The 22,208-nt window shown below is 35.8% G+C and overlaps 1 protein-coding gene across 4 annotated transcripts in view; it reads left to right on the plus strand.

The window, feature by feature from the left end:
• The window catches only part of LOC145662855 (uncharacterized), a 426,736-nt gene that overhangs the window by 142,259 nt on the left and 262,269 nt on the right, over positions 1–22,208 (plus strand). The gene's annotated exons all lie outside the window — the stretch shown is intronic.

Genomic DNA, 22,208 nt, shown 5'->3' on the forward strand with positions numbered 1-22,208 from the left:
TGTTGCCAAAGTCTCTGCAACAGAGACAGCGGCTCTGGTGACAAACTTAAGACGTTTAACAAGTCGTCTGAACAACCGGCAACAGCACGGTCAGTGACCTTTGTTGCTTAGCAACAGCGTGAAAGAATACTGTTTTGATTGGCGTACAATCCTTCCTCTCATTTTGTTCACAACATGTGCAGCTATCTGTCAAAAGCAACCTTTCAGTAACTCGATAATAGGTATATCAGACAGTACAGGTGCATATTTAGTAATATATTTATTCCATGGGATTTTGGATGAAGAGAGTGTACGATTTCTGTTTGAAAGAACATACTTTTTTCAATATTCTATACTCATTTGATTAAACTATAATGGCAAATATGAAAATGAAACATGAAACATCTCAATGCTTGCAGTGTGAAACCTGTAATTACCTTATAGATAATATGTGTATGTTCAGGCGTAATTTCAATACAGGAGAGTCAACTTAAATGATCTTTTCCTCATTTAAAATAATGAACTTTCTCGGTGGTTTCATTACATAAATTCGACTGAAGTCTAATGATTATCTTTTGAGATAGTGCATGAAAATCATCAAGAAGTGTAGTGTAAAACTGCGACTATTCGAAAATGATACCATATATGTGTTGTCACCGAAATCCTGAATATGGTTGCGCCGATAATTCTACTTTTCTTTGCAAAAATGTACTTCCTTGATGGTACCATGCGAATCTACTTTAATATGATTTTGTTCACGCGTAACTGCAACATAGTTACACTGATTTCAATAATTCTGCATTTGTTCGAAATAATATATGTACTGTACTTCGAGTGGTATGAGGTATATTTGACGGGTACCAAACGTTACTTTTTGGAGATAGCTTATTAAACTTTCCAATGGATGCAGTGTAAAAATGTAACATACGAACATTAAAATGTATACTCACGCATAACGTCAATATAGTTGCGCCAATTTACACGATTCTACTTTTATTAGCAAGAATCTACTGGCTTTAATATCTTTTCGTTCAGGTATATTTTTAAAACATTTGCACTGATTTCCATGGTTCTGCCTTGGTTTGAAAGAATATATCTTCCTGGAAATTTTATGAAAACTTTGTGGAGGTGTAACAATACACTTGGGAGATAAATTTTGAAAATCCTCAATAACTGACATTATTAATACCATAATTCTGTGTATGTTAACGAATTCCAAAAATATAAGCGTATTAATCTTTCGTTTATTTTCTGTATAAAAGAGTATATTTCGCGATGATTTCAAATGAACTTAATTTTGGTCTAATGATAGTCTTCACAGCTAGCCCATAAAATTCCTTAACGACTGAACATGTTGATACCGTAATTAATAATTTTCATTGCTCCCATGTTCAAGCATAACTGCAACATTGACGTGAAGATTTTAATTATTGTAGGTTTAAAGTTTCCAACAGTATAATTTGTTGCTAGTTGCACGTAAATTTTACAGTATCTGGAGCTAAATCACCAAACCTATCAAGAACTGATATTTATTGTACTGTCCTATGTTTGTCCTTTTAGTGTGTTTTTAAAAGCTTTTTTATTCTCAGGTAAATTCACATCTGTTTTTTTATCATTTCTTTTACAAATATTTACGTATGTTCCTAAACAACAGGTATGTTACAAACTTACTTAATATGATCAGCCTTTGAAATATGGGAGAACATTTTAATGGATCTACGCTCCACAGAATTATGTGAGAACATACAGAAAATTGTAATATTAACATTGATAGGCATTAATTTCTATAGTCCATCTGCTACGACTATTAGCAGGTTCTATTGAAATTTGCAAAAGGCTGCCGGGAAAGCACACTGTTTTAAAGAGGAAAAAGCAACAAATTTATGTACCCAGTATCCATGTTGAAGTTATGCATGATCACACACATAACTATGGAATTAATTCGTTAAGGACTATCATGGTCTAGATCCGAAGATCATAATTAGATGGAGATGAAATTAAACTGCAAATATCTGTTGAAGTGTTTCACGGTGTAGTTTTCCAATAATACACTCATCAAATTATTATAAAATTTATACAATATGTGTATAAACAGTTGAAATTCTGAACGTTTTTTGAAGTCGTTTGAAATATGGACAAATTTAATTAATATTATGGACAAAAGAAGTTCTAATATTTATTTCGATATTGCTACTCAGAAATAGTTATAAACGAAAAATCGAGGAAATATTCTATACAGCGTGTAAACCTAGTCCAGCACAATCCAATCAAAACGACAAGCAGTACACTATTGTATTCATTATTGTTAACATATTTTCACTATTCAAACACTTTCTTTATTCAAAACCCATGGAATTACATGGACTCCTGGAACAAGCAGAAACAAACTATGTAAAAATATATTTTAAAATAATATAACTTGCATATTCTACTTGTCCAATTTAACTGATCTGCATTTAAATCCTTCTAACTGACAATAACCGAAACTAGATGTTCAAATATTCCAATTCATTTTTCTAATATATCTTCCTGGAAATTTTATGAAAACTTTGTGGAGATGTAACAACACACTTGGGAGATAAATTTTGAAAATCCTCAATAACTTTATAGCTCAATAACAAGAATTATATCCGCCCTTTTCATTAGTTGCGACTACGCAATGAAATATATGAACAGGAGAATGGCCAAAAACTTTCTGAAAACGATCATGATACCGATGGTTAAGAAATCGAACCCAAAGAGATGTGAGGATTATAGAACTATTAGTCTCATATCTCATGCAGCTAAAATTCTGCTCCGAATACTGAATAGAATTATATATAGAAGAACAAATAAAGATGTTGAGGAGGAGCAGTTCGGGTTCAGAAGAGGCAAGGGCATAAAAGATGCTATTGGACTATTAAGGGCGATCGGTGAGAGATTTATACAAAAAGGAGAAGAGGTGTATGTTGTATTTATTGATCTAGAAAAGGCTTTTGACCACGTGAATTGGGAATTGTTGTTGGGAGTTCTAACAAAGATAGGGTCGGAATGGAAAGATAGAAGACTCGTAAGAAACTTATGCATGAACTAACAAGTAAGTGTTAGGATAGGGGAAGAACTGACGGAAGAGAGTGCAATTGGAAGGGGAGTTCGACAAGGATGCTGCCTCCCGCCAACACTATTTAATGTCTATCTAGAAGAGATAATGAAAAAGAGCCTACATGATGATGATGGCATTTCGGTAGGAGGTAGAGTGGTTAGATGCATAAGATTTGCAGACGATATGGCGCTTCTTGCACAATCTGAAAAGAAAATCAATAAAATGTTAGAAAAAATGAGAAAGGGTTTGAGGAATATGGGATGAAAATAAATGTTAGAAAGACAAAATCCATGGTGATTGGAACGAAGGGGTCTGTGTCAAATATAAAAGTAGGAGGGGAGAAAATAGAATAAGTGAATAGTTTTCGATACCTGGGTAATGACATGAAGTGTGAACGTGAAATAAAAGCAAGGATAGGAAAGGCAAAAGAAGCCTTTAGGAGGAAGAAAAGTCTGGTTTGTGGGACCTTGAATAAAGAGTTGAGAAAAAGACTCATAAAATACTTCGTGTGGAGTGTTGTACTGTATGGGGCGGAAACGTGGACATTACGACGGTGACGAAAATCGACTGGAAGCGTTCGAAATGTGGGTGTGGAGAAGAATGGAAAGAATTAGTAGGGTAGAGCGGAAAGCGAATGAGAGAGTGTTAGAAATGGTGAGTGAGAAAAGAACACTTTTAGATATTATTAGGGAGAGGAAGAGAAACTGGTTGGGACATTGCCTAAGAAGAGATTGTATCATGAGGGACGTCATAGAGGGTATGGTGGCGGGAAAGAGAGGGAGGGGACGAAGGAGACTACAATTAATGGATGATATTAAAACAGAAAGATCATACGCGAAGACGAAAAGGTTAGCGGAGGACCGTGGAGCATGGAAGCTTCTCAGCTGCGGCAAGTGACCTGCCAATAAAGGCAGAATACCTGTGATGATGATGTTCTAATATAAATTCTTATGTAATTATTGAAATTTTCAAAATCCAAATTTGCAACAATATGTTTCATTAAAGGATAATATTTAATTTGTAACGCATCAGTTGTGAAGTTCAAACAAATAAATATCAGATATTAAAAAAAATAAAAGATTATCTTGAAAACCTACAAATGTACTTGCGCGAGAGAACCTACAAAAATATACTTATTTGTATTTGTTCCATACTTCTTGGAAAGAAACAAACAGAAAATATGTAAATAAAATATAGTGTTTCAAACGAAACAAAACACATTATTGTTAAATTTCCTCCTTTACTTCATACTGTATTAACATATGTACATTATTTATTTTCTATTTTATTTTATTAAAATTCTGTCACAGCAATTACTATATTTACCAAAAGGTTTCAAGAGTATCGCGATTAAAAGCATTTTTCGAAACACTTCTAAAGCAACTAACAATAATAAATTGTAAAAAAAAAAAAAAAAAAAAAGCATAATATTTGAAGAAAATAATATTACGAGAAGATGTAACAAGCTATATAATCTTGTTGGGCCTTTATTACACAATAAATTGAACCAAGCTATTAATAAAGTTTTATAACATCTTATTCCATGACAGAATGTATCGATTTCGTTTTTAAAACATAAATAACACATGGAATTGTATGCACAACAGTACGGTTCTACTGTCATAATGACCAATTTCGTGGCTAACACAAAAATAATCCAGGAGACGTGTACCATTGTGTTGCATCAACATACAAATTTCGTTACGAATAATGGACAATACAAAATCACTAATATTTAGTGATACAGACTTAGACGTCAGCTAATTAACTGCAAAGTATTCAACTAAAAGTTATGCGCTATTTTTACAACGAAGAAAAACATATTGTTGAACATTGGTTAATGTATAATCGGTAGGACAAGATGTTTGAGACATTTCAAAGAAGTTCAGCAAAAAAAAAAAAAAAAAAAAAAAAGAACTTGAAAACTCTCGATCAGCTGATTAGTTAAATAAACTTGTATATGGAAACATTGGCTCTGTAGGTCAATGTCATGGTTCCGATATTCGTTTGTTCGAAGTGACTAAAACGCCATCTATCTTTTGTATTCTACCCGTACCTATTACGTTTCCTTTAGATTGAAACATGAGGTAAGCAGGGGTAGGAGCTTAGAAATTGTGTCCGTTAAATTGATAACTAGTTAAATGTGATTTCGGAATAGTGTTTGGATAATAATGCTCCTACACAGAAAGTAGCCTGAATAATTAAGTGTAAATTTATGTAAGTGCCATTGATATGCAGCTCGTCAGGAAATTGTAAGTACTAAATTTTAATCTATTTTTTCTTTCCATTTCGGCCCAACTGTTACAACTTTTTGGTGAGTGTATGTCTTTGGTCACTAGTTTAATATATATATATTGTTATATTTGGGGATTAAATTCAATTTGTGTAGATATTTGATATATGAAACCTGTCAAAAGTACAACCAGTAAAATTAATTTAGAATATAAAGTAGTGGAATGCGAATGTATAAAAATTTCCGGACTACTATTCAAATTGGGAAAGGGTTCAAGTTAATATTGAGCAATGTTGTTTTGTGTTAGCGCAGTTATATTGTTATTGTTGAATTTATTTAAATGTTGAAGAAATTATACAATAAATTGTTCGAGTTGAAGTATATTTATAATTTCCACGAAAAGGATTACTTGCCCAAGCTACTCCGCATTAAGGGGAATCCTAAAATACCCTTTCATAGGTAGTGGATTACTTGGTAACAAGACTGCCGCTACATGTTCAATACCGCAACTCTATTCTGGAGGGCGATAATTTCCTCTTAACTGCGCTCATGATAGGACTAATTAATATATCATTATTCATTTGTATTAATCAACCGTTTTCGTCAGCCTAAATGCCATAATATACCTAGGTAAAACGTAATGCAAGAGACCCTTTTCATTCACTTTTACTTAGGTGTTCGTGTACGGGTGACAGTGTATTTAGCTATGTAAACCTCATTAGATAGCTCATATGTTTTCTTTTCTATGAATGTACTGAAATAGTTTCACTCATAGTGGTGCTTTTCGTATCTGAATGTTTGCTGTACTTGTTAATAATGTTCTGTGTACATTCACGTTCCTCCCTCTTCTTATGTTTAACTTGTCGAAGCTAAATTTATAAAAGATTCAGATGCTTCTGTGACATTGTTCGGGAATTTCAATTTATATGACTACTCTTATTTGCTAGTAAAATGAGTCAGAATTTAAGGTTTCTGCTGAAATGACGAAGTGTGTAATTTTTTGTTACCAACGAACTTGCATTCTTAATTCGCGCGTTTCTTCGGTGGCGATAGTTCCTTTTCTATTGTCTACGCCAATTTTTTGTGTTTATCATTTCATCGTAGCTTGATGTATAAACCACAAATTCGTAATATTATTTCTTTTATTTCAACCTCCTTTAATCTTCCATGCACTTTTCTACCTCATCTGCTGTGATAATTGACTTTTTCGTTTACGGTTGTGAAATTTATATAAGTTTGTATAAATTTCACTATGAGTACATGCCTTTTGTTTTTGCTGATCCCTTCCTTCTTAAATTAATCGTTATTTTTAATCTCCTGGAAATTCGAAGAGCTACTGATTCCTTCCTTATCACCTTTACTCCTAGCCCTTATGTAAAGGAAAGGAGCCTTCGTTAGTCTACTTGTAGAGAGACATATTGGGCCTTATGCAGAGTCGTTTTAACGCGTGATGAGTGCCATACTAAAGATTTCGACTAACATATGTTTCCTACAGTAGTTAGGCCTTTAGTATGTCACTAATCATACGTCAAAACGACTCTGCATAAGGCGGATAAACTCTATGTGCGTGTGTTTTATTGAAAATGAGCTTCCCTACAGCTTTGTACAGGGTTAGTATCAGGTATCTCATTGTTATGCAGCAGTTCATCATCCTAGTACTCATGTTATGTTTGTGTCTACGAGAGGCTCATCACAGAAGAACACTTTTGGCCATCACTTAATTTTTTGGAGTAAGTCTTTGGGGTCCATTAACCCTGTTAGTATAAAGAAAATAGTAAACCCTCATTGAACTAGCTATAGCGTCAATACTGTTCATTGGAAAGTCATGGTTTCTAGTTTATTCTCTTCAGCATAAAACAAGCTTTCCACAGGTGCTATATATTGGGATCCATAACGTACTTGAACACGTAAAATTGGGAGAAATGTCAGGTAAATTCCCTCTACAAATCCCTTCGCATCAATTTTGGCCCCCTCTGGAGTGGCCCCGAGTTAAAGCACACAATCCAATTGTATCTTGAAATATACTGTAGGGGACAAGAAATTGTGTACTAACTTTTGTATTGATAAATGGAATAGATATGAGGAAAATCTTGTATAACAATACACGTTTTATCCTCATACCTATTCTGTCTATTAACACAAAACTTGTTACACACATTTCTTGTCCAATACAGTATTTTTCATGATACATTTGGATTGTGTGCTTTAACTCGGGCCACTCCAGAGGGGACTAAATTTGATGGGACGGATTTCTGGAGGGAATTTTCCTGACATTCTCCCAATTTTCCGTGTTCAAGTACGTTATGGTCACCAATACATAGCACCTCTGGAAAGCTTGTTTCATGATGAAGAGAATGAACTATAAACCATAACTTTCCAATGAACAGTATTAATGCTATAGCTAGTTCAATGAGAGTCTACCATTTTCTCTATACTAGCATGGTTAATGGGCCCCAGGGACTTTCTCCGTTGTCCATGGCACCTACTTTTTTGTACATGAACATGTCTTTGTTATGTTCGTCGAATAGACTAGGTTAGATTCGGATGTCCGGATGACACGTTCATGTCCGTTTCTCGTCAGTAATGGTATAGTTGAGAAACACGTGACTCAGTGGTGGAATGCTCACCGACAGTACGTGGAGATTCTTGTGCGTACTCGCCATACTACCATTGTGGTGCCCATTCAATGTGTGCGTGAATTTTCTCGTGCTTTTTCTGCTACCCTACTTTCTTTATAATATCATTCCGTTCATTGTTATCATCTTCTTCTGTAGCCTCAAAGCACAATAGTGGGACACTATAACAAAAAATGAACAACAAATTTCTTACCGAAGTATTATTTTATCTTTCAAACGACGATACTAGAGTAGAAAGTAAAGCAAGCGTGAAAGTATTGGCAAACAGGATTTCAAAGCATTTATACACGTTACGTTCTATACATGCTGCGAATCTAATCCTTTGATTTCTGGTTATTCGCCCTTTCGTCAGTTTGGCCGTTCAGGTAGATTTATATACCATCACCTAGATGCTTTAATGTTCAACTCATCGGTACGTTTCTGGTCACAAAGAGTGGAACTGCATTCCAGAGACTATCGGGGGAAGGTTTCGAGGTCACTCAGAGATAATTACACCAAATGTGGTGTAGGAGTCCGAAGGGGGATAGAAACGAACGTGTAGAAGCATTCGTTTCTCAGGCCATCGCCGGCTACGATCTCTTAGCGCCTTCCCAAATAACACAGACAAGCGAACAGGGCCTAGTTCCTTTAGGATCCGCTGTGGCGCTAGTTACGTGCACCAATATTTTCTCTGTGTAGCAGGGAAATGAAATAGCTAGCTATAACAGGAAAAGAATTCTTAAGTCCCCCCACATAGTATCACAAAAACTAAACTGTTTTTAAAATTGAATACAATTAGTATCGATTAATTAAGAATAAAAGATAATATAAACACACCGGGAAGAAATCGTTTAAAAATTACAAACGAAGTACTTTCCCAAATAATGGCTTGGCATTTAGAAATTTTGCATGTTCAAAGCATCCTATTTCAACATCTGCTATGTTCTTCAGCAACACTGGAACTATTACATCAGGCACGTAGCCTTCGGATCCAGAAATGAAAAATATTAAGGAAGGATGAAACAAAAAGAAACAAGAAAAAGATGAATCAGCGTCAAAAATATAAAGCTACAGCAAGTGTTTGGTTACTCTTTCTTATGAGGAGCTTTGTGTGGAGGAAACCGGGGGTGGGGGAGTTGAAAATGGATATTATTGTAACGAAGCATTCCGAATTCCATCTATCTGCATGGATACCATAGACTCTCAGGTGGAACTTAAGAAATGTCCAGAATCACCAATAATATTAGCCATTTTGAATTTCGCGGCACTTCTAATCCATTTTATAGGATGTCTTTACTCCCGAAAGAGTATCTCGTTGCTATCCTTGATGGCATTAAACGAAGATAAGAAAAAGAAGAAGAAAGAAGACAAGTAGAAGCGAGTTCGAATGACCTCGGAAGACTATATCTTTTTCAATACTTTTTTATTTTCTTATACTCAAGATTTCTTCATAGTTTTTCTTATTAAAATACTTACTAACATATCCTCATTTTATTGTCCTAAAAGACCAATATGGGTCCGTTGCCAGTAAAATAGTTTAGATTGATCGATCCCCTGGTGTCTAACCACAGTATTTCATGTCACGTCTCCCCCCTCCCCTATTACGAAATCCTGGATAAACGAACGAATATATGTTGCCACTAAAATAATTTAGAATATCGAGCGTCTGGTGTGATAACCACAGTATTTCGTCACGGACCCCCCTATTTCGAAATCCTGGCTACGTGCCTGATTACATCGCAAATTTTTACACTTAATTTGAGTAAATGATTGCCCGAAAAGAGGCACTGCAAATACTAAACGTGTTGCAGAAAGGAAACAATATAGGCGGAAAGAGTTTCCGAAATTCGGGTGTTCACAAAGCGATGGGCCTTTTCAACAACGTGAATCACCCATACTAGTTATTTTGTAGAATAGCACATTACGTTTCTATTGTCTTGTTTATATATCAAGTTCATAAGCGTGGAATTGCATTTGTCCTGACTGATAAGTTTGTGACATGAGGCACAATCTATACTTTGAATAAATTTCCGATCTACAAAACTTCCTAAGAAAGCAGTAGAAGCTAATTTCACTGTTCCTAATAAAATGTCTGAAAAGAGAACCATAAATGGGAACATTAAAGTATTATACAAATTGTGACAATAGTAGTGAACAATAGGCTAAAATTTATGAATTGACTAATTTCTTAAAAATGTTATGAGTTGACTAATTTCTTATTGTGCATATAGTGTGTACAGACTGAATTGTTAAGGATTGGATTTCATTTGCGTTATGATTTAACTGAATTTCACTTTTAGTTTACACTTTAATGAATGTGTCTATTTTTCTCCTAGTGCAAAATGGTTATATTTTTTTTCTTGGCATTATCATATTAGTAGGTTTCATATGGTAGATTGTCAGAAATACATAAATATCTTTCTAAAACATGGGATCTTTGTATATTATTATCTGTTTTAGCAAGATGTAAATAGGAGTCTACTAATATATTACTACGATATTTCACAAAATAAATAAAATAATTTTATCTATTGTAGATAAATATTAGGGAAATTTGGGGTTACCACTGGCACACCAAATACTGGGATAGTATCTGAAATACAGGCTCTGGGTTCTTCTTCTATCCCATTAGCAAGGGCATCAATTTTGGGAAGCTTTGTAGGCCGGGCCCGCCGAAGTTAAATTGGCTCCCCTAATGGGGGGGGGGGTGCAAATGTTAAGTTGAAGTAGGTTCTCCAATTTCTACAGTACATGGTAAGTCATTTCCCTGTTCTACTAAAGCGTATCTGCCATAGGGGTCCCTCAAAGTTACACAGAAATCGGCACTCTTGCCCATAAGTTAATGGTTTTACGTCTGTTTTATTCTTTAGAAAAGAACTAACCTACGCATAGATCCCATTACTAATCAGGAACATAAATAAATAAAATTAATCATACAAGCAAAAAACAACACTTACTAGGATCAGTATGAAGACCAGTTAACAATTCTGTTACTGTATCTGGTATCGGGATATATGCTTCAGAATCAGGAAAATGATCGGGAATATTTTCCTTTGAAATAGTAGTAGAATTTGCAGTGGAAGGCAGCGATAGTAATACTGTTTTCAAAATTCGATTTATTGTATATATAATGGAATGGCTCTGCTAACCAACATATCATTGCTCCCAGACAAAATGATACACAACAATATACCAAATTAAAACAATAAAAGAACATTTTTGTGTTGTTAATTTTACCACATAAAGATACTGCAAGTATTATGCAACTATCGTACCTACACACGGCACGTGACTTCTTTTTCTTTTTAGCAAGAAGAAAAATCACGTAAAACACCACACTCAGGGTTCCCAAATGTCCCGGATTTTAAGGGACAGTCCCTTATTTTATGATTTTGTCTCGCGTCCCAGGGAGCTTCGCTACGGGGCAGCAAAAGTCCTATATTTCGCCCAAATGACAAATTTACCTCAGAAAACGACTTTAAAGCCCGCAATTTTTAATGAGTCGTCATGAGTGTGGCCAGTAAATGGCAAATGCTATTTCAGAAAAGCTCCGAGTTGCCAAATTTATTTAAAGTCGTCTCCTTTTGCCTAAGGATCCCACCGTCAAATTCATTTGTGGAAAGAGTTTTCTCACATATGAATTTGAAATGGACTGACACAGAAATATGTGTTTCAGTCTAGTTGATGACAGCTGAGTTTTTCGACAGCTTAAAGAAAAAAGACAAACGAAAAAGATTATAAGTACAGTTAAGTGAAGCGTGAAGTAGGATTTTTGAAATAGTTTTGATTACGTAAATCCAATGTTTTAAAAGTAAGATTTACCTATTTTTTCTTAGATCTATATTAACTCTTTGTATTAGTTCATACTTTTGTATTTCTTTCAATCTAAAATGATTACCTTTTTATGTGATGCCTGGTTCATTTTCTACCACTAGATCATGTTTATTAAAACCTTCCCGTTAATACTCATTGAAACTTGTCAACCCATCCCTTATTTAGACTTCTTTTTTTTTTTTTTTTTTTTTTGGAAATCCTGACCACACTACACGTGTCTAAATCCACTCAGACTTATACGTGACAGACAACCTGTCCATCTGTTTAGTGCACGTTAGTGGCCCCACAACGACCGAAAGGTCAACTATCCCCTGTACGCTAAATCTCATGTTACGAGAGGGATATGGTAAGGCGCTAAGGGATCGTAGCCGGCGATGCTCACGCGTTCGGAATCAGGTATAATGGGCCCTACACTTCTGGAGATGTATGGTCTGTCAATCCGATATTGATGGGACGGAGCCTTTGTTCGCTGTTGCGGCCAATTCAGAAGAAGTTAAATAAAGTAGAATGAATACATCAAAGATGAACTAAAGAGAAAATGAAGTGAATTTTCTTTTACGTTCACTTCACGTTCTTTTGCTTATACAATTGATTACTTTTAAAATTAATAGCTAAATTTGTTTATTAATTGTCTCAGATTGGTGCATCCAGAGATGGAGTGGGTCAGTGGATCGGTGGGTCAGTGGGTCAAGTGGGTCAAGTTTTCTGAGTGGGGCAGTGGGTCGTGGGTCAACAGCATGTGACCCACTGTGACCCACCACCCACCGTGACCCACTGCGACCCACCACCCACCATGACCCACTGTGACCCACCACCCACGGCGACCCACCACCCACCATGACCCACTGTGACCCACCACCCACCATGACCCACTGCGACCCACCACCCACCGTGACCCACTGCGACCCACCGACTCAGTATGATCTACCGACCCTGTCTGTTCACTGCATTGTAGACAGTATCTTCTAAGGACTGGTAAATTTGTCTCCGTTTTACTTTCAAGACTTTCATTTCCTTTCCTTTTCCACTTGTTTCTGTCTACTTACCTGAGGTGAGTATATCTAACCAAGTGAAAAAAGAACTTCAGGCACTTTTGGATATTGATATTTTTAATAGTAATAATAGCAATAGGACTTACACTACAACTTGGCTTTCGAGACCTGTGAGTTTTTAGAGCTAACTACTGGAAAAAATACATTTTTGAATCACTGTAATATGTAAATTATTATAAAAAAAAATTGAATGTAACTATGTGTGCCTGATCATCACGATCAAATTGCAAAGTCAAATGAAATTACTTTTGGTATATAGTTAGGCCTTAATCCAAATTGGGATGTTATATTGCTTTCATTATAATGCATAATATCCTAAGGAGTAGTGAGTATCCGAATTTTTGAGGGAAAAAAAATGAGTATCTCCCAAACCGTTAAACTTACGGAGCTGAAATTCAGTGTATTAACTTTTTATTGAAAATAAACAGAATGTGTCCTAGCATTTTTTTAAATTCTCCTTTATGTGGGGGTAGGGCACTTTCTATATATGGAAAATTGGTAGTGAGCTGGTTTGTAAAAATGATCGAAAACGATCGATGCTATTTAAGAAAAAAATCAGAAACAAAAAATACAGTGCTTGGCTTCATATATCCATTGCTTTCTGCTATAATAATTGCTGAAGCTTATGTTTATTATATGGAGCGCTTACAGCACAGGGCAATCAACCCATAAAGTTGTTAGAAAAATAGGCATAAAATTTGTACTGTAAGCTTAATTACACGGAAATTTGAAGTTTGGATTATACGCATAATTGTATGGAAAATTTTACATTTTTTTCCCTTTACGTTGGTCTACTTACTTTGATTTGGAACTTTGAAATTTCATCCTTTTTTCCACTGAAAAGTATTGATAATTCAACAAGGAAATAATTATACTATGATAATTTAATTGAAATTCATCGTAATTTGGCACATGGCAGACAGCAGTGTGGTAATTGAAGGGGAAGAAGGAGGGAAATTCCCATTCACCTCTGAACACTTTCCAGGAACCTTGTTCCCTTTCACTTCCTAGACGGGGGAGGGAACTTGGTAATGGTATCAAACCTTCATGTGTAATTACAAAAAATACATTTATAAACAAATAAGAAATCATCAGTTTATCAGGCTTTAGTTGATAATTTATTCACAAGATTCCCTATCAAAGGCGTGGTAGATGAAGTTTTTGTTCTACATGGGTCGACATTGCCAACTGGCATGGTCGATATGGAAAAGATGTATGGTGATAGAGAGATGATACTTCTTGCTGAGTATTTCAAACCTGACCAAGAAAAATCGTTATCAGACTTAAGTCTAACAAGCAGATTGTCGATGAGGAGTTGCAGAAATCGGGTAAAAGTGTTATCAATTTCCACGACAGAGTGCGAACGGGGATTTCCCCTTATGAATTTACAGATGACTGATATTAGAAATAGACTAAGTTCTCAAACATTGTCTAACTTGTTGTTCATCAATGTTAATGCCCCACCGCTAGACAAGCTCAAGTAGACGAGCGAGTTATTTCTTGGCTGAAGGATGAACATCATTCCGCTGCGGATGATTTACCACGCAGATTTGTTTTAAGGTGGAAAATTATATACTTGTATATTGGGAAATGTATACTTGTATTACTAATGGCTTATTTGTGTTATTCAACTTTGTACCATTTTTAGTAAGTCTCTTCTTTGCTTTAGGTAAAATACTTTGAATAAATATTCATAATAATTGCAATTATGCACATTTGTAACTTAAATTTAACGTGGTGTTTTAGTGATTACACAAATTACAATTATGAGCATACTTTATGGAAATGCTCTCACATAGGGTACCCGAACTGAGAAACCATAATCTTTTCTATATTGTACAGGGGTATTTTCCTGCGAATAGAAGTTTCTTGTGGAATGCTTTCAGAAATTAACACTTGCAAGAATACTCTCTTAGTACAAGTATATTTTAGGCACACACAAATTTCCCCCCACCTCGAACTGTTTCAATTTCCTCACTGACAAACACTTTACCATTTTATATCGTAAAGGTCAGATACACCGTAATTGTAACAGATAGGGATGGGCACGAGCGAATTCGAGCGAGTTTTCTTTGAAACTCGACTCGACTCGAAACAGACATCTTTTAGCTCGACTCGAGAACTCGGCTCGAAAAATTTCCTTCAACTCGACTCGAAACTCGACTCGAATTTTGCTCGAGTTTCGAGTCGAGTCGAGCCAAAACGAGTCAAATCGAGCTAAATCCTGTACGTAGTTTCAAGTACTCTCTTGAATTATTCCACATAGACAATATAATTATTATCAATGTTACTAATTGTACTACAAATTATATTATTATTATTATTATTATTATTATTATTATTATTATTATTATTATTATTATTATTATTATTATAACACCGTGTATAAACATGAAAGATAGGCGGTATGTATCTGAATACTAAGAACTAGTTGACTGCGACCTAGGTAGTCGTGAATTCTAGAAGGCAAGAACGTTGTTCATGAGGTTGGAATTTGAATTCTGGAGGAGCAAGTTTTCGAGCTCGAGCCAAAATTTGTTAAAAGTTATAGGGTGCCGGCCAAACATGTTCAAAACTACTCGGCCCGGGTTTAGGGTTGTCAACGGCTCGAGCGGCTCTGCTCACAGCTCATTCACTATGGAGCCGAACCGAGAAGTAGGGATGCGCACGAGTCGAGACATGTCTCGAATTCGAGTCGAGACTGTGCTCGTAAAAAATCTTTATTCAACTCGAATGTCTCGAAAATCTTTGCTTATTTTTTAAAATTACTTCGAAGTAACTAATCACACAGAAAGAGCTATTTGCCTTGAAACCAACACCGTACGGTACCAGCATTTATTACTTTGAAAAGGTACAGGCATTTTAAAAATTAATAGTTAACCTTTCGCCAGCGGGTTTTGATTTTCTTCTCATTTCAGTTATACTAATAATTATATGTCATAATATTTGATAGTACTTTAAATATGCTAACAATACTTAAAAGTATCTATCCAGATATCTAATTTGTATAAAACTGTTGCGTTAAAGTGAACTTCATAAATTGTCTAAGTGAGCAGTTGGTAGTCTATAATAATTTAATGGACTTAGTAAGAAGTTAGTCAAGTGCTATATCTGGAGCATTGGATTAATTTTGATTTAATCTGGAGCATTGGATTAATTCTAATAAATCATTCTGATTTAAATCAAGATTTAAATCACTTGATTTTTAAAAATAATCAAGTGATTATTAAAATCAAATTCCGAAATAAATTAGGCCTAATTTGAAGTGAAAAAAGTAAAATCCCGTTTCTATTCTGTTATTTCAATTATGGAGGTAAGTACAGTACAGTATGAAAACGAGTGTTATGCAGAGGATGATTAGGGAAAATCCCGTTTTGAGCGTTTTTTTAAATATGCCCTACCAAATATCAGGAACTTCTGTGGAAAAAATGCAATGTTGATAAACGTTGTTATACTTTTTCTGTAATGCTTAGGAAACATTGTTTGGGATTGAAATAGGTTAACGATTGGGGATTAATTCAAAATTCAACTACCAATACTATAGTACCTTCACTTAAATGGCAAAATTAACATTTAATACTAATTGCTAATGTTTTTTTCTTCAGTTCGCGATTTGTACTATAGGAGGAGAAAGATTTGGTTTAAATAAATAAATAAATAAAATGATTTAAATAAAAAAATATTTTTTAAAAATCACGATTTTTTTCCACCCTGCATAATTCACACGCATTTAGCAACTAGCATCTTGAATCTTCCTTCTGAGAACAGAAAAAAAAAAACGAAAATTTAGGTAGTTCAACGATCGTCGGGAATTAGCCTTTTTAGTTGAAGCGATGGTTGGAGCAATAAAACTTGTCAGTATTTCCGCTGTTGTATTGTTAAATTCACAGAAATGTTCAAAAATAAGCAGAACGTGATTCTACAAAAGACTGTTTACCAATTACCCATAGTTTTATTAATGTTAACTGAAATCTGAGTGTGTGGTTATCTGGAATGTTTCTGTCCCTTTTCAATTTCGAACTTGAGAGGGTAGGGGGATGAGCGTCAAGGGACAGCCAGTGATACACCGTTAAAAGAAATGCTTCAGGGCTATGTCGGAAGCGGCATGTTTTGTGTAAACTTCTTAAAATGTTATCCATGCATAAAATATAAATTCGCCCTTCCCTCTTTCCAATACAGAGAGCCGACTCTTTTGCTGAAGAAAGATGTTCAGAGAAAAATGAAACGCTTGTGTCAAGCACGAAGTTCTTTATCAGACACAATGAACGTAATTCTTTTAGTTTCTGAATGTGTTCAGCTTACAGGTTGTGACTAGTTCGAACCCTCCACGAAAATGGTAAAACGAATGACAAGTGCAAATATATATGACAAATCTGTGGGTGATTCAAATAATACAGAAAAGTGGAAAGATGATTGAGCTTCTTTGAGGTTAAGCGGTTAGCGTAAGCGCCTTTGGTGTAGGAGATCCGGGTTCGATTCCTGACGGGAGCTAATGTGGTTCGGATTTCAGGTTAACCAGTAGGTCCATGTCTCATGTAGCCTCGCTGCTGAAGGGTGTTAAACTCAAAATCAGGTCAGCTCAGCAAATGGGAAAATGAGTTAACTTTGAGTTTAACGTCCTGTTCAGCAGCGAGACTATATGAGACGTTAATGGGAAAATTAAGAAGTTTTGTTTGAAGGTAACACTGCTTGAGGCAGCGCAGTCTACCACTTGTAAAATAGTCTTGAAGTGTTGATATTGGTTATGCATGTGTGTGTATGTATATATACTTGTGTCTGAATATTTTTATACACTCGTGTCTTATAATTGTTATATTAATATCCACTGGATTAAGTGACAATATAAAACGAATTTGATGGCAGTCAAATTCACGTCGTCTTGGTAAGCCATTAAAAATATTTAGTAATATTAAATTAGATTATAGTTTAGTGTCCCTTTCAGAAGCAAAGCTGTATAAGACGTGAACCTACAGCTTAACCTGAGATTTGAACCACATGAGCTCCTGTTGTCAATCAAACCGCGGACTGCCGACTCCCGCGCCGAAGAAGCGTACGCTAACCACATAGCCACAGCTCAATATTTAGTAATATCTATTAAATTGTAAAATAGTATTTGCATAATTTTCACTAATATAATCTTCACAATGTAAAGTCTCAGCTAGTCACATTATCTTGTTTAAAATCAGAAAGCCCTGGGTTGGACTGTGGGATTATAGAAATCCGAATGATATACTTTTATTCTATTTTGTACAGTACATCCATGTCTTCATAATCTCCCTGTTTTATAAGAATATTTATGAATAGAAATTTAAGTCACATTTAAATGTATCAAACTGTTCGATTAATCTGGGGATGGTTAAAAAATTAAGTGCGTCTGGAGGTTGACTATTTCGCAAGTCAATATATATAGTGGTATTTATCAATTTATTGTATTATCTTTGCGACACAGCGTTATATTACCTTTGTACATGAATACAGTTAAAACACTTCTTTAAAATAATGAAGATAAGTAGTTCAGGAATATAATTTGAAAATCTGGCATAATTCAATCCCATGTTTGGCATCTTCGCAAGTCTCAAGTATGGCAAGCTCTTTTCTTTTCGCTTTTCATTTGAAGTGCTGATGCCCATTTACATCTGTTTTAAAACCCATCATACTACACTTCTAAGATTTCTCCTTGCGAGACGCCACAAAGCTAACTCAAAAAACATCCTGACCAAATGGGCTCTCTCTTTGTGGGTGTATATTTGAAGAAAGAACAGCCAATGCGTTGTTTTTCTGAGCCTAATTGTTCAATTTGTCGCTGTGGTAAAACTCTTATTTCGCTAAACTTGACAAATAACATAATAAAATATAATTCCATTTCCAACAATGAGCGCGGGTTGCAGAGAAAAGCCGTAAACTCTAAAGTACCCCTATAGACTCTCCCCGAAATTAAATGCATTGATCTATTATTTTCAATTAGAAGTCATTTTCGCTTCTGTGTTACTAGTGACGGAATTCTTCTTCTTTCTATCTTTGTAGTCGAGAAATTAATAATAATAATAATAATAATAATAATAATAATAATAATAATAATAATAATAATAATAATAATAATAATAATAATAAATTTATAGGAGAAATCCAATAAATACGAGAGTAATTCACAATTTCCTTCATAATGAATGGAATTGTCAAGTACTTTCGTATTTATTGGACTTGCTATATGAATATATAATTACTCATTATAGTGCATAAAATGATCTACAAAATTTACAAACTGCGATAGAAATTGAAACTTGTGTCGCAATTTGCTACGTAATATGTAAATTATTTAAAAAATGCTTATAAGACGGTATGCAAAGGTTATATATATATAACCTCGAACAGCGTTTTCTCGAGACGAGTCGAAACAGTCTTAAATCTCGACTCGTCTCGTGCGCATCCCTACCGAGAAGTGAGCCGAGACAACAGCTCATCCCCACCAAGCCAACTCGAGCCGATGGCTCATCCCAATCGAGTCGGCTTGAGCCGGTGGCTCACCTGAGCGGAGCCGAATCGAGTTGATGGCTTACCCTAACCGACCCCACTGGAGCCATCGGCTTTGTTGAGCCGAGTCGATGGACTCGTTTCAACCGAGCTCTCTCGAGCCGAAGGCTCACCTGAGCAGAGTCAAACCGAGTCGGTGGCTTATCTCAACCGAGCCGGCTCGAGCTATATGCTTACTTGAGTCAAGTCAATGGCTCGTCGCAACCGAACCAGCTCAAGCTGTCGGCTAAATTGAGCCGAGCCGATGTCTTATCCCAACCGAGCTGGCTCGAGCTGTTCACTCAGTTGAACCGAGTCGAGCCGGTTAACATCACTTCCCGGGGTGGGCTTCTGCTTGGGCTCAAAACTTCGATTGTGCAGGTCTGAGCCTTGATGGTAAGAACTACAGTATATACTTATATTGAAGCTCACCATATTTGAAGGTGTCTCATTATAAAAATATATTGTCGTCTCGTTATCGAGACGAGACGAGATGCGAGCAATGTCCCCTCTCGTGAGCAACACTAAAAGTATTCCACATTAGTGCTTACATTTCTCATAGCTTTCTCTTTCCAGTCTAATCATTCAATCAGGCAATGATTTCGAAACAAGCTAAAACGAGCTGAACGAGCGAGCCATTTATCAAACTCGACTCGACTCGAAACTCGACCTCAAAACAGCGACTCGACTCGGAACTCGAATCGAGAAAATTACCTTTGGCTCGACTCGAAACTCGACTCGAATTCGAGTCGAGTCGAGTTTTAGCTCGACTCGTGCCCATCCCTAGTAACAGAGTGGTGCTCTGCTTGAGCGATTGACTAGAAATTCAAACTTCGATTAGTGACAATTTCACAGTCTTGTTTTATTACAAGTGTAAACTCTTTAGTCAGTTCAGAAGAGGCCGTGGATCGTGTTCAGAGTTGATGACAATGGATTTTGGTGAGTCAGAGTAGGTCAAAGTGGATGAGAGTGGTTCATGGTGGGTGGTGGGTCACGGTGGGTGGTGAGTCAGAGTGGGTCACCGTGCGTGGTGGGTCACAGGGGGTCAGAGTGGGTCACGGTGGGTGGTGGTCACAGTGGGTGAGAGTGGGTCATGGTGGGTGGTGGGTCAGTGGGTCGTGGGTCAAGTTTTCATTGACCCACGCCAATTCTGGGTGCATCTACCTTTCTTATATTGCACAATCTAATCTAATACGCAATCCTGCTTGAAACAAAAATATACTTTACAACTCTGGAGCAATCGGAACTTAACTTTTTAATATTCTTTCATAATTTCTTAACATTTTTTCTGTCATAAAATTATCTCAGACACTATAGGGCAGTATTGTAATAAGAATATCATAACATTGATTTGCATATATATATATAAAATCGCGAATAGCACACTTCACTCAGACACTTCTTCTTGCACTATCAAGGAAAAGGAAACGCTCAGTGATAAAATAATGGAACAGTAAGTTGCATAAAAAATTAGTAAAACTCAAGTAGTTTGAACCGTTCGAAATGAATTGGGATTTTTTTTTTGTTGTTGTTGATAAAAAGTGTAGTAAGTTGTCTTTAAGTTAACGTTTAATAAGAAAGATATATAAGAAAGAAACAACGTTTCATATCGTAATCTACACGAAGAAAACTACATTATACCACAAGAATCGTCTACATTGGGGACCAACATGCTTGAATACTTTCGAGAGTTATTAGCTCCAAGTTGTAACGAACAAAGCGATAGTAAGGCATTGTAAGTAGAGTTGTGCACTGCCGAATTTAAAAATAACAAGCTAAATCACAAAAAGTGTCTACACAAATGATCGAAACAAGTTCACCACAGCTTCTTTCTATTGTTAAATTTTGTGGGAATATTTGCTTAATGAAATTACATTTTTATGGAAAGTATTTTAACCCCGATGCTGAAATGGTACTCTGAGCTCCAACCAATCAACGAAAACAACCAAAGCCAAGAATATATATTGGGTCACAACCGTAGACTAATTCCTATCTCGGCGGCAGCGGTGACTCATTGTTGTAGCGTTCACTTCTGTCGAATGGGCCCCTTGGTTCAATCCCAGCTCGCGCCAAGTGAACTTTGTAGTGGACAAACACCGTGTGCGTGGGTTTTCACAGAGTTGTTCCGTTTCCTCCCATTTTCTTCATTCCACCATTCCCTTCATTTCTTATCATCACCTTCTCCTTTAGCCTAGCCGGAATAAATGTGGGACGTAAAAATTAACAATTTTAATTGTTATCTCAAACTACATCTTGAAAAAAATATTTAAGGAAGCAGTTAAATCTACCCTCATTAACTAGAATAAATTCTGTAGGCAGCCATTCTGAGTACTATTTTTCAGCCTTCTGTCTCAGTTTCACATGTAATATGATGAAGTGATATCTATAATATCTAGACCTTGACCCTACTTTTAATCGAAATATGCCTTTCATATAAAGTTCACAAAGGTTCTGGATACTGAAGCATTTTCAAAAATCATCCCAGATATTGAATTAAACGTTAATATTTTAATTGCTAATGTAAGCGCTGGAATACGCTACAAGGAAAATCAAAGATAGGAACCAGGGCCTAGAGTTGAACGGCATTCACCAGGTTATGGCATATGCTGATGATGTAAATTTAATAGGGGATGATAGGAGAACAATAGAAAGAAATGCAGAGATTTTATTAAACGCTTGAAGGGACATGGGTTTAGAAGTAAATGCAGAGAAAACTAAATACATGGAAGTGCGTCGGGACCGTAATACTGCAAATTATGGATGCGTTAAAATATTAAATAATACTTTTGATAAAGTGGATACTTTCAACTATTTAGGATCAATATTAACAGACGAAAATCATATTACCGAAGAAATTAAATGTTGACTGAAAGCAGGGAATTCGTGTTACTATTCGGTTCAAA

The sequence above is a fragment of the Thermobia domestica genome, chromosome 10 (assembly GCF_964235325.1).
Source record: "Thermobia domestica chromosome 10, izTheDome1.hap1.1, whole genome shotgun sequence".
Lineage (NCBI taxonomy): Eukaryota > Metazoa > Arthropoda > Insecta > Zygentoma > Lepismatidae > Thermobia > Thermobia domestica.